The sequence below is a fragment of the Mirounga angustirostris genome, unplaced genomic scaffold (genome assembly GCF_029215605.1).
Source record: "Mirounga angustirostris isolate CCGP_5_RB_7025 unplaced genomic scaffold, mMirAng1.0.hap1 SCAF_3, whole genome shotgun sequence".
Lineage (NCBI taxonomy): Eukaryota > Metazoa > Chordata > Mammalia > Carnivora > Phocidae > Mirounga > Mirounga angustirostris.
Window position 1 is genome coordinate 79,579,660 of NW_026991711.1, and position 10,791 is coordinate 79,590,450.

Consider the following 10,791-nt stretch of genomic DNA (forward strand, 5'->3'; position numbering starts at 1 on the left):
AAATTGAAATATGCTGAATAACAGTGATTCAAAATTTTCAAAACTCAAATAAATTCGTTTTAAAAAATAAGTGTATCCATCCACTAATATTTTAACATTTGTCTGATGCTTGTTATGAGTCGAATATTCATAGGAGTTAAACATTAAAGCAAATCCATGAAAGAAATCACTATTGCATTCTCTATACGGATTTGAAAACAAGGGGTGCCTGGCTGGCTCAGTCGGTAGAGCATGGGACTCTTCATCTCAGGGTGGTGAGTTCAAGCCCCACATTGGGCCTAAAGTTTATTTTAAAAATAATAATAATAATCTTCAAAGCTAAGCTGCCCACAACCACAGCTAGCAAGTTGGATATTAGGTTTTGAATATTCATATTGATATGTAATTAAGTATTGAACAATAAAATAATATAGCACAGCTCTTATTTAATAAAAAATTCAATAAAATAACCAAATCAATATTCCAACTACACAAGTATCAAATGGAAGAAATGAAGTTGAACTTGAAGTTAATATTCATGTGCCACAAAGTAGGAAGTACCCTCATCAACACAGCAATTTTCAGAGGAATAAGGAAGGCATAAATATACAGATGTTATGAAATGCATAGGCTTTTAATGCATGAGTTCTCTGGATCCTTTCTATGGTTTTAGCACACCTAAAACAAGACAATTTATAAAACAGAAAAGCTAGAACTGACTTCATAATACCCTCTGATGGCAGTGTAGGTATCAATCAGAAGAAAACACTGCAGCTCAGAATAGAACTTTCTTTACCAGTTAGCTCTCTGCAGTAATCCACTTCTGAAAACAGAGTAACTACTCAACTATAACAACTGTTTTCAAATCCTATACTATAAATATATTTGGCCACTTCTATATGTCATTGAGAATATGTTTCAATCGCCAAACACTCAATTTACTGTTTATGTGACTACAAGTTGACCTAATTAAATGTGATTAAAAGTTGACCACTTCTACCATTATATACGTAAAATCTATTCCATTTAGCCACTTTTCTGCATCATCCATTCTAATTAACTATTTTACACTGAGCAAATTCCTTTACTTCTCTGAGCCTCAATTTTCCCTAGAGTAAATGGTATAAAAATAGTTCTTAGAATTTTTCTTAGAATTCAAAAAGATAACCAGATGTGAAAACCAATTAGCACACTGTTCACTCCTAAACAATTACCAGGGAATTTTTGCCTTTACCCCAAGATTTCAGTAAGTTTCTAATATTGATACTCCACTGATATTCCATCAATGTCACAGACTGAATGTGGTCCCCCCAAATTTATATGTTAAGATGGTATTAGGAGGCAGGGCCTTTGAGAGGTGATTGGGACACAAAGGTGGAGCCCTCATGAATGGGACTAGTGCCCTTTTTATAAAAAACACCCCAGAGAGCTCCCTTCCCTCTTCCACCATGTGAGGACACAGTGAGAAGATAGCAATCCATCTATGAGCCAGGAAGCTGTCCCACACCAGACACCAAATCTGCCAGAGCCTTGATCTTAGACTTCCCAGCCTTTAGAATGGTGAGAAATAAGTGTTTGCTGTCTTTGGTAATTCAGTGTAGCAGCCCAAACAAACTACGATGTTCATCATAAATTATGAATGCTTTACAGTCGTATTTGGTCTTTATTTTGATTCAACAAGAATCAATTAATACAATACTTAACGTTCTCGTGGGAAAAAAAACAAAGAAAACGTGGTAGTTAAAATATAAATGTTGGGGGGCGCCTGGGTGGCTCAGTTGGTTAAACAACTGTCTTCGGCTCAGGTCATGATCCTGGAGTCCCTGGATGGAGTCCCGCATCGGGCTCCCTGCTCGGCGAGGAGCCTGCTTCTCCCTCTAACCCTCCCCCCTCTCATGTACTCTCTCTCTCTCTCATTCTCGCTCTCTCAAATAAATAAATAAATCTTTAAAAAATATATATATATATAAATGTTGGGGTGCCTGGGTGGCTCAGTCGTTAAGCGTCTGCCTTCAGCTCAAGTCATGATCCCAGAGTCCTGGGACAGAGCCCCGCATCAGGCTCCCTGCTCAGTGGGGAGTCTGCTTCTCCCTCTCCCGCTCGCCCTGCTTATGTTCCCTCTCTCGCTGTGTCTCTGTCAAATAAATAAATAAAATCTTAAAAATATATATATATAAATGTTGACATTCCTAACAATAAAGTACTAGCACTTGCTGAAAAAGCTTATGAACATTCAGAGAAAATCACAAAGAAAGCACTTCAGGGATGCCTGGGTGGCTCAGTTGGTTAAGCATCTGCCTTCGGCTCAGGTCATGATCCCAGGGTCCTGGGACCAAGTCCTGCATCTGGGATCAAGTTCTGCATTGGGTTCCTTGCTCAGCAGGGAGCCTACTTCTCTCTCCCTCTGCCTGCTCTGCCTGCCACTCCCCCTGCTTGTACTCTCTCTGGCAAATAAGATCTTAAAAAAAAAAAAGAAGAAGAAGAACAGAACAGAAAGCACTTCAAAATGATTCAAGAAAAACAATTATCATTTTCTCACTGATAAAAGCCTATCCAAGAGCTTTCTAGGTACCATGTTAAAAAGAAAGCTAAGGTGAATTCTTCTCTATAGCAAAGGTTAGTCAATACGTGATTATGGGTACTTTCAATAGTTCTGAGTCAAATTGGCAAATTTTAAACTTTCAGAATAAAAATTCTTGGGGTGGCTCAGTCAATTAAGTGTCTGCCTTCAGCTAAGGTCATGATCCAAGGGTCCTGGGATCGAGCCCCACCCAACAGAGAGTCTGCTTCTCCCTCTTCCTCTGCTGCTCCCCCTGCTTGTGCTTTCTGACTCTCCCTGTCAAATAAATACATAAATTCTTAAAAAAAAAAAAAAAAAAGAATAAAAATTCTTAATCAAATAGGAATAAGGGCATCTGGGTGGCTTAGTCCGTTAAGTGCCCAACTCCTGATTTCGGCTCAGGTCATGATCTCAAGGTGGTGAAATTGAGCCCTGTTGTCAGGCTCCCTGCTCAGTGTGTCAGGCTCCCTGCTCAGTGTGTCAGGCTCCCTGCTCAGTGCAGAGTGTGCTTGAGATTCTCTCTCTCCATCTGCCCCTCCCCCTGCTTGTGCATGCACATGGGTGCACGTGCTAATAAATATTTTTTAAAATAGGAATAGATGGATGTATAAATACATATATAAAATACCAACCAAAGGATATCACCAAATTTAATGTGAAATATTAAAAACATTATTATTAAAGTCAAGAATAAGATAAGGATATTCTTTATTTTTATCATATATCACTTCCAGAAGTACCAGCCAATGCAATTATATGAAAAAGAAAAGGAGATATAAAAATTTGAAAGGAGAGGCACCTGTGTGGCACAGTCGGTTAAGTGTCCAACTCTTGATTTTTGCTCAGCCTCAGGTCAGGATCTCAGGGTGATGAGATAGAGCCCCACACCAGTCTCCACACTCAGTAGGGAGTTTGCCTGAGATTCTCTCTCCCCCCCCTCCCTCTGCCCCTCCCACTTGTGCACTCTCTCTCAAATAAATAAATAAATCTGAAAAAAAAATTTTTTGAAAGAAAAATTATCATTACATATAAATTAGGTTAATTTTTACCTCAAAAACGAAAAATATTTACATGAAAAACTACTGCAGTGAGATAATTTAATCAAGCACTGGATACAAAATTAATGCACAGAATATTAAATTAATTGGATGGGGGTGCTCCTGGGTGGCTCAGTTGGTTGGTTGAGCTTTCAACTCTTTTGACTCAGGTCATGATCTTAGGGTCATGAGATCAAGCCCAGGATCAGGCTCCGCACTCAGTGGGGAGTCTGCTTCTCTCCCTCTGCCCCACCCCCTGCTCACATGCTCACTCTCTCTCTCCCTCTCTCTCTAAAATAAATAAATAAATCTCTAAAAAAATTTAATTGGATGGCCAATTGTAGACAAAACTTTCCTTCCATCCAACAACCAACTAAATACAGAGATTAAAAAAAAAAAGACAAACCTACAAAGACAAGTGGAACAGGGGAGAATTCAACAGCATCAGAAATATTAGAAGAGGGAAAACAGAAGAGCATGGATTCATTGTGACTCACTTAGAAGACCTCAAAAAGGTAAAACTCTAAACACCTACTAAAGAAAGTTTTTAAATGACTAGATTACAAATGGAATTAAACTTGTAGTTAACAATTCTTTTGTCCTAAGGCAAAAAGTATCCTGATCAGCACAAAATTTTCAGAAGAACAAGGCAACTGGTCCTTTTAAGTATGATACGAAAAATAAATCAAGATAGGTATCAACAAGATGGCAGAGTGGAAAGTTCTAGATATGGGTCCCTCTACACAAGTAACCATTGAGCTGGACAGAGTGATTGGCACCAACTACTTTAGATCCCTGGAAACCCAATGAACACTCATATCAACCAGGGGAGTGCTTCAGGAAGAAGTTGCTGATCATTCATAAGTGAGCAGAATGTATGAACCAGCAATCATCCGCCATTCCTTACCCCAACTTGGCTATGGGGATAGCATCCTGCATTCCTGGAAAGTCTGGCTGGTCAGACTGGCAGTGAGGAAGGTCTAAAAACTATGGAACTGTGTTTGGGGTGGTCTGAAGCAGATGCTTCTCTTGTTTCAGCCCTCTGGGCAGTAACAGCTTTCCCAGCAGCGTCTATCAGATTTAATGAGACAGGACACTTTATTTCATTGTTTTTCACACAAACATTTAAGGAAATTTTTGTCAGGTCAATAGCTCACTAGGAATAATGGAACAGATCTTCAAAACGTACAAAGAGGGTGCCTGGGTGGCTCAGATGGTTAAGCATCTGCCTTCAGCTCAGGTCATGATCTCAGGGTCCTGGGATCGAGTCCCGCATCGGGCTCCCTGCTCCTTGGGAGCCTACTTCTCCCTCTGCCTTTCTCTCTCGCTCTCTCATGAATAAAAAAAAAAAAAAAAAAAAAGTACAAAGAAACAGAAAAGTCCTATTCACAGAAATAAAAGAATTTGACAGAAACTATTCCTGAGAAATCCCAAATTTTGGAATAACTAGTCAAGACATTAAATCAACTATCTTAAATATGCTCAGTGAGCTAAAGGAAAGCACTGACAGAACTAAAAGAAATCAGAAAACAAGGCATAATCAAAATGAAAATACCAACAGACACAAATTATAAACAAGTAAACAAAAATTCTGGAGATGAAAAATACAGTAACAAGTGAAAAATTCACTAGAGATATCAAGAGCAGATTTGGACAGGTAGAAGAATCAGTAAACTGGAAGGAAGAAAAATTGAAATTATCCTATCTGAGGAACAGGAAAAAAAGGGAGGAAAAATGAAGAGAGCCAGAAGGATCTACAAAACATTACCAAACATACCAACATATATGTATCATAAAGAGAACAAAAGGAACAGGAATAAATATTTGAAGAAATAATGACTGAAAACTCCTAAATACAATACACATCCAACAAGCTCAATAAATTCCAAGCCAGATAAACTCAAAGACACCCACAAGACACATAATGGCCCACAAAGATAGAGAATTTTGAGAGAGAAGTCATCATGTATAATAATATTCATCACCAATAATAATATTTAGATTATCAGCTTATTTCTCATTAGAAACCATGGAAGCCAGAAGCTAGTGGGATGACATTTAAAGTAATCAACAACAAAAAAATGTCAACTAAGGGGGGCGCGTGCATGGCTCAGTCGTTAAGCATCCGCCTTCGGCTTGGGTCATGATCCCAGGGTTCTGGGATTGAGCCCCACGTCGGGCTCCCTGGGAAGCCTGCTTCTCCTCCCTCTGCCTGCTGCTTGTGTTCCCTCTCTTGCTGTCTCTCTCTGTCAAATAAATAAAATCTTTTAAAAAAAAAATGTCAACTAAGAATTCTATATCCAGCAAAAAATTCCTCCAAAATGAAGGAGAAACTAAGACATTTCTAGATAGACAAAAGCAGAAGGAGTTCATACCTGCATGAAATGCTATCCTTCGGGCAATAATAAAAACATATTAAATAAATTGAAGCTGTAAGAAATGAAGAACTTAAGTGAAATTACCTATATCAATCAACAGAAAGACAGTATTACTGTACTTTTAGTTTATAATTACTTTTTTCCTATGATTTACAAGACAAATAGATAAAACAACAATTATCAGTATTTGTTAATAAATACACATATAAAGATAATAATCTGAGAAAAATAAGGGGGAGAACAGAAATATATAACAGGAGAGTGCATACTGCTGAAACTAAGTTGGTACTATTTCCAATAAATTGTGAATTTAAGATGATTTTAATCTTTTTTTTTTTTAAAGATTTTATTTATTTATTCGACAGAGAGAGTGAGAGAGTACAAGCAGGGAGGAGTAGGAGAGGGAGAGAGAGAAGCAGGCTTCCCAGTGAGCAGGGAGCCTGATGCGGGGCTTGATCCCAGGACCCTGAGATATGACCTGAGCCAAAGGCAGACACCTAACCATCTGAGCCACCCAGGCGCCCCAAGATGATTTTAATCTTTAAGATAACCACTGAGAAAAACATTTTAAACTATATACAGTAAAGGGAATCAAATGGTACACTAGAATAAAGTTAATCAAACACAAAAGAAGGCAGTAAAGAAGAAATGGCATGGGGGGGGATGACATATAAGACATACAGAAAACAAATAGCAAAATGGCAGAGGTGAATCCTTCCTTATTCATAATTATTTTAAATGTAAATAGATTAAATTATATTAAAAGATTGGGAGGTTAGAAAAAAAAAAGGATCTATGTATATGCTGTAGAAAAGACTCACTTCAGATACAAAGACACAGACTGAAAGTAGATGAATAGAAAAGACTCCACGCAAATAGTAACCAGAGAAGAGAATAGATATACTAATATTAGACAAAATAAACATGAAGTCAAAAAAGGTTATGAGACACAGGAAGCCCCTATATACTGTAAAAGATTCAACCCATCAGGAAGACATAAATATATATACATATACACAAGAGTGCACAAAATGTATGAAATAAAAAATGCCAAAAATAAAAATAGAAGCAAAAGTGGAAAATCAGAAATAGTTAGAAATTAAACAACATATTTCAACAATCAATGGGTCAAAGAAGAAATCACAGGGAAATGAAAAAAACACTTTGAAACCAAAGAAAACACAAACACAACATATCAAAACATGGGGTGCAGTGACAACAGTGTTCAGCAGGAAATTTACAGCTATTAACACCTACATTTAAAAATATCTGAAATCAGAGCACCTGGGTGGCTCAGTCGGTTATGCATCTGCCTTCAACTCAGGTCATGATCCCGGAGTCCAGGGACTGAGCCCTGCATCAGGCTCCCTCCTCAGCAGAGTCTGCTTCTCCCTCTGCCCTTCACCCTGATTGTGCTCTCTCTTGCTCTCTCTCCCTCAAATAAACTCTTTAAAAATAAATAAATAAATAAATAAAATATGTGAAATCAATAAACTTTATACCTTAAGAAGCCAGAAAAAGAAGAGCAATCTAAACCCAAGCCTGGCAGAAAGGATGAAATAAAGATCAGTGCACAGATAAACCAAATAGAGGGAAAAAAAGAGAGAAATCATCAAAACAAAAAGATAGTTCTTTGAAAAAAATTACCAAATCTTTAGCTAGATTAACTAAGAAACAAAAGAAAATCTCAAATTATTAAAATCAGAAATGAAAATAAGACCTCACTACTGATTTTACAGAAACAGAATTATAAAAGAGCACAATGAACAATTGTATGCCAATAAATCAGATAACAAAGATAAAATGGACAAATTCCTAGATATACACAAGTACCAAAACTAACTCAAGAAAGAATATGAAATCTAGGGGTGACTGGCTGACTCAGTCAGTAGAGTATGCAAATCTTGGGGCTGTATGTTTGAGCCCCACACTGGGTGTAGAGATTACATAAAATAAACTAAAATTAAAATAAAATAAAATAAAATCTAAATAGAACTACAATAAGCAAGGAGATCAAATCTGTCATCAAAAGTCTCCCAACAGGGGCGCCTGGGTGGCTCAGTTGGTTAAGCGACTGCCTTCAGCTCAGGTCATGATCCCAGGGTCCTGGGATCGAGTCCCGCATCGGGCTCCCTGCTCTGCGGGGAGCCTGCTTCTCCCTCTCCCACTCCCCCTGCTTGTGTTCCCTCTCTCGCTGTGTCTCTCTCTGTCAAATAAATACGTAAAATCTTTAAAAAAAAAAAAAAAAGTCTCCCAACAAAGAAATGTCCAGGAACAGATAGCTTCACTGATAAATTCTACCAAACATTTGAAGAATTAACATTGATCCTTCTCAAACTGGTCCCAAAAAATTGAAGGGGAGAACACTTCCAAATTCATTCTACAAGGCCAGCATTACTCTGATACCAAATCCAGACAAAGACATTACAAGAAAACTACAGGCCAACATTCCTTATGAATATAAATGTAAAACTCAACAAAATAGCAAATCAAAACTGGGAGCATATTAAAAAGATTATATATCATGGCTATGTGGGATTTATCCCAGAATGCAAGGGTAATTCAACTTAAGAAAATCAAAATAATATACCATATTTATAGTCAGAAGGGGGGAAAAAACACATGATCATCTCAATTGAGGCAAAAAAGATTTTGACAAAACACAACATGCTTTTATGATAAAAATAATAAACTAGCAAGAGAAGGAAATTTCTGCAACATGATAAAGGCCATATATGGAAAAAAAATAGCTAGCTAGCATCACAATGGTAAAAGATGGAATGCTTTTCCTCTAAGATTAGAATGATGAACCACTGCTTACTTTCATCATTTTAATTCACCATATTACAGGAAGTTCTGGCCAGACAATTAGGCAAGAAATAAGAGGAATCCAAAGAGAAAAAGGAAAATAATCATTTCTGCAGATGTAATTTTTTTTCTTTGTTTTTTTTAAGGGGGGATGGTAAATTAAAATTAAAGACACAAATAAGTGGAAAGACGTCTTATGTTTATGGATTAGAAGATTAACATTAAGATGACAATACTATACCTGAAGCAATCTACAGATTTGATGTAATCCCTATCAAAACCCAAATGTTTTTTGCAGTGTCATCCCAAAATCCACATGGATCTCAAGGAACAAGAATGATTTCAAAACTTACTATAAAGCTACAGTACATTAAGAGCTTGGTACTGGGGTGCCTGGGTGGCTCAGTCGTAAGCATCTGCCTTCGTCTCAGGTCATGATCCCAGGGTCCTGGAATTGAGCCCCACAGCCTGCTTCTCCCTCTCCCACTCCCCCTGCTTGTGTTCCCTCTCTCGCTGTGTCTCTCTCTGTCAAATAAATAAATAAAATCTTTAAAAAAAACAAAAAAAACAACAGCTTGGTACTGACATAAAGACAAATATATAGACCAACGGCATAAAATAGAGAGCCCAGAAAGAAATCTCCAGATATTTGGTCTAATGATTTGACAAGGATGCCAAGACCATTCAGTGATAAAGTACAGTTATTTTAAAAAGAGAGAGAGAAAGAATAGAACCCTTACCTTACACCATATATAAAAATTAACTCAAAATGGGTCAAATACCTATATTTAAAGAACTAAAACTACAGAACTCTTAAAACAGAGGGGCAGCTTCATGACTTTGGATTTGTCAATGATTTCCTGGATACAAGACATTAAAAACATAGGCAGTAAAAGAAAAACTAAATAAACTGGACATCAAAATTAAAAACTTTTGTGCTGAAAGAAGAACACTGACATTCAAGATTACTCTTGACCCAGCAAAGTTTTCCATCAAGATTGAAGGAGACAAAGAATTTTCCAAACAGGCACGTGGGTGGCTCAGTTGGATAAAGCATCTGTCTTCAGCTCAGGTCATGATCCCGGAATCCCCGGATCCAGCCCCACATCAGGCTCCCTGCTCAGCAGGGAGTCTGCTTCTCCCTCACCCTCTGCTCTTCTCCCTGCTCATGCTCACTCTCTCTAACTCAAATAAATAAAATCTTTAAAAAAAAAAAAAGAATTTTCCAAACAAACTAAAGCTGATGGAGTTCATCATCACTAGCCTGACCTTAAAGAATGTTAAAGAGAGTTCTCAAGCTAAAACTAAGACACTAATTATAACAGGAAAACATATGAAAAATGTAAAATTCACTAGTAAAGTGAAAAACAATTTAGAACTTTTGTGCAAAAAACACCACCTAGAGAATAAAAACAAAACACAAATATTTGGCAAATCACATATCTGATAAGGGGTTTTTATATCCAAAAAATATTAAGAATTCCTACAACTCAACAAAAATAATTTTAAAAATGGGCAAAAGAATTAAGTAGATACTTTCCCCACCCCCAAAGAAAATATACAAATGACCGATAAGCACAAGAAAAGATGCTCAACAGCATTAGTTAGGGAAATACAAATCAAAACCAAAAGATATCATCTCACATCCATAAGGATGGCTACTATCAAAACAAACAAAAAGAATTGTTTCTGAGGTGAAATTCGTTGGTTGAAGAAACTCGATCCTTTGTGCACTGATGTTGGGCTAGAAACAGCAGATATAGAAAGCAGTACAGAGGTTACTCAAAAAATTAAAAATTAAATTACCGTATGATACAGCAATCCCACTTCTGGGTACATATCTAAAAGAAATGAAAGCAGGATTTCCAAGAGATATTTGCACATTTACATTCATAGCAGCATTATTCACAAATAGCCAAGAAGTGGCAACCAAAAGTCCATGGGCAAATGATTAAATAAAATGTGATATATACATACAATGGAATATTATTCGGCCTTAAAAAGAAAGGAAAATCGATTGCATGCTATG

The 10,791-nt window shown here is 37.1% G+C and overlaps 1 protein-coding gene across 3 annotated transcripts in view; it reads right to left on the reverse strand.

The window, feature by feature from the left end:
• Positions 1-10,589, reverse strand: part of ZMYM2 (zinc finger MYM-type containing 2) — a 93,681-nt gene extending 83,092 nt beyond the window's left edge. Inside the window, exon 1 of one of the 3 annotated variants that reach the window (XM_045869138.3) lies at positions 10,569-10,589. The gene's annotated coding sequence lies outside the window, so the exon portion shown is untranslated. The remainder of the gene's footprint in view (positions 1-10,568) is intronic. The other 2 variants (XM_045869137.3, XM_045869139.3) reach the window with 2 other exon arrangements.
• Positions 10,590-10,791: the final 202 nt, after the last annotated feature.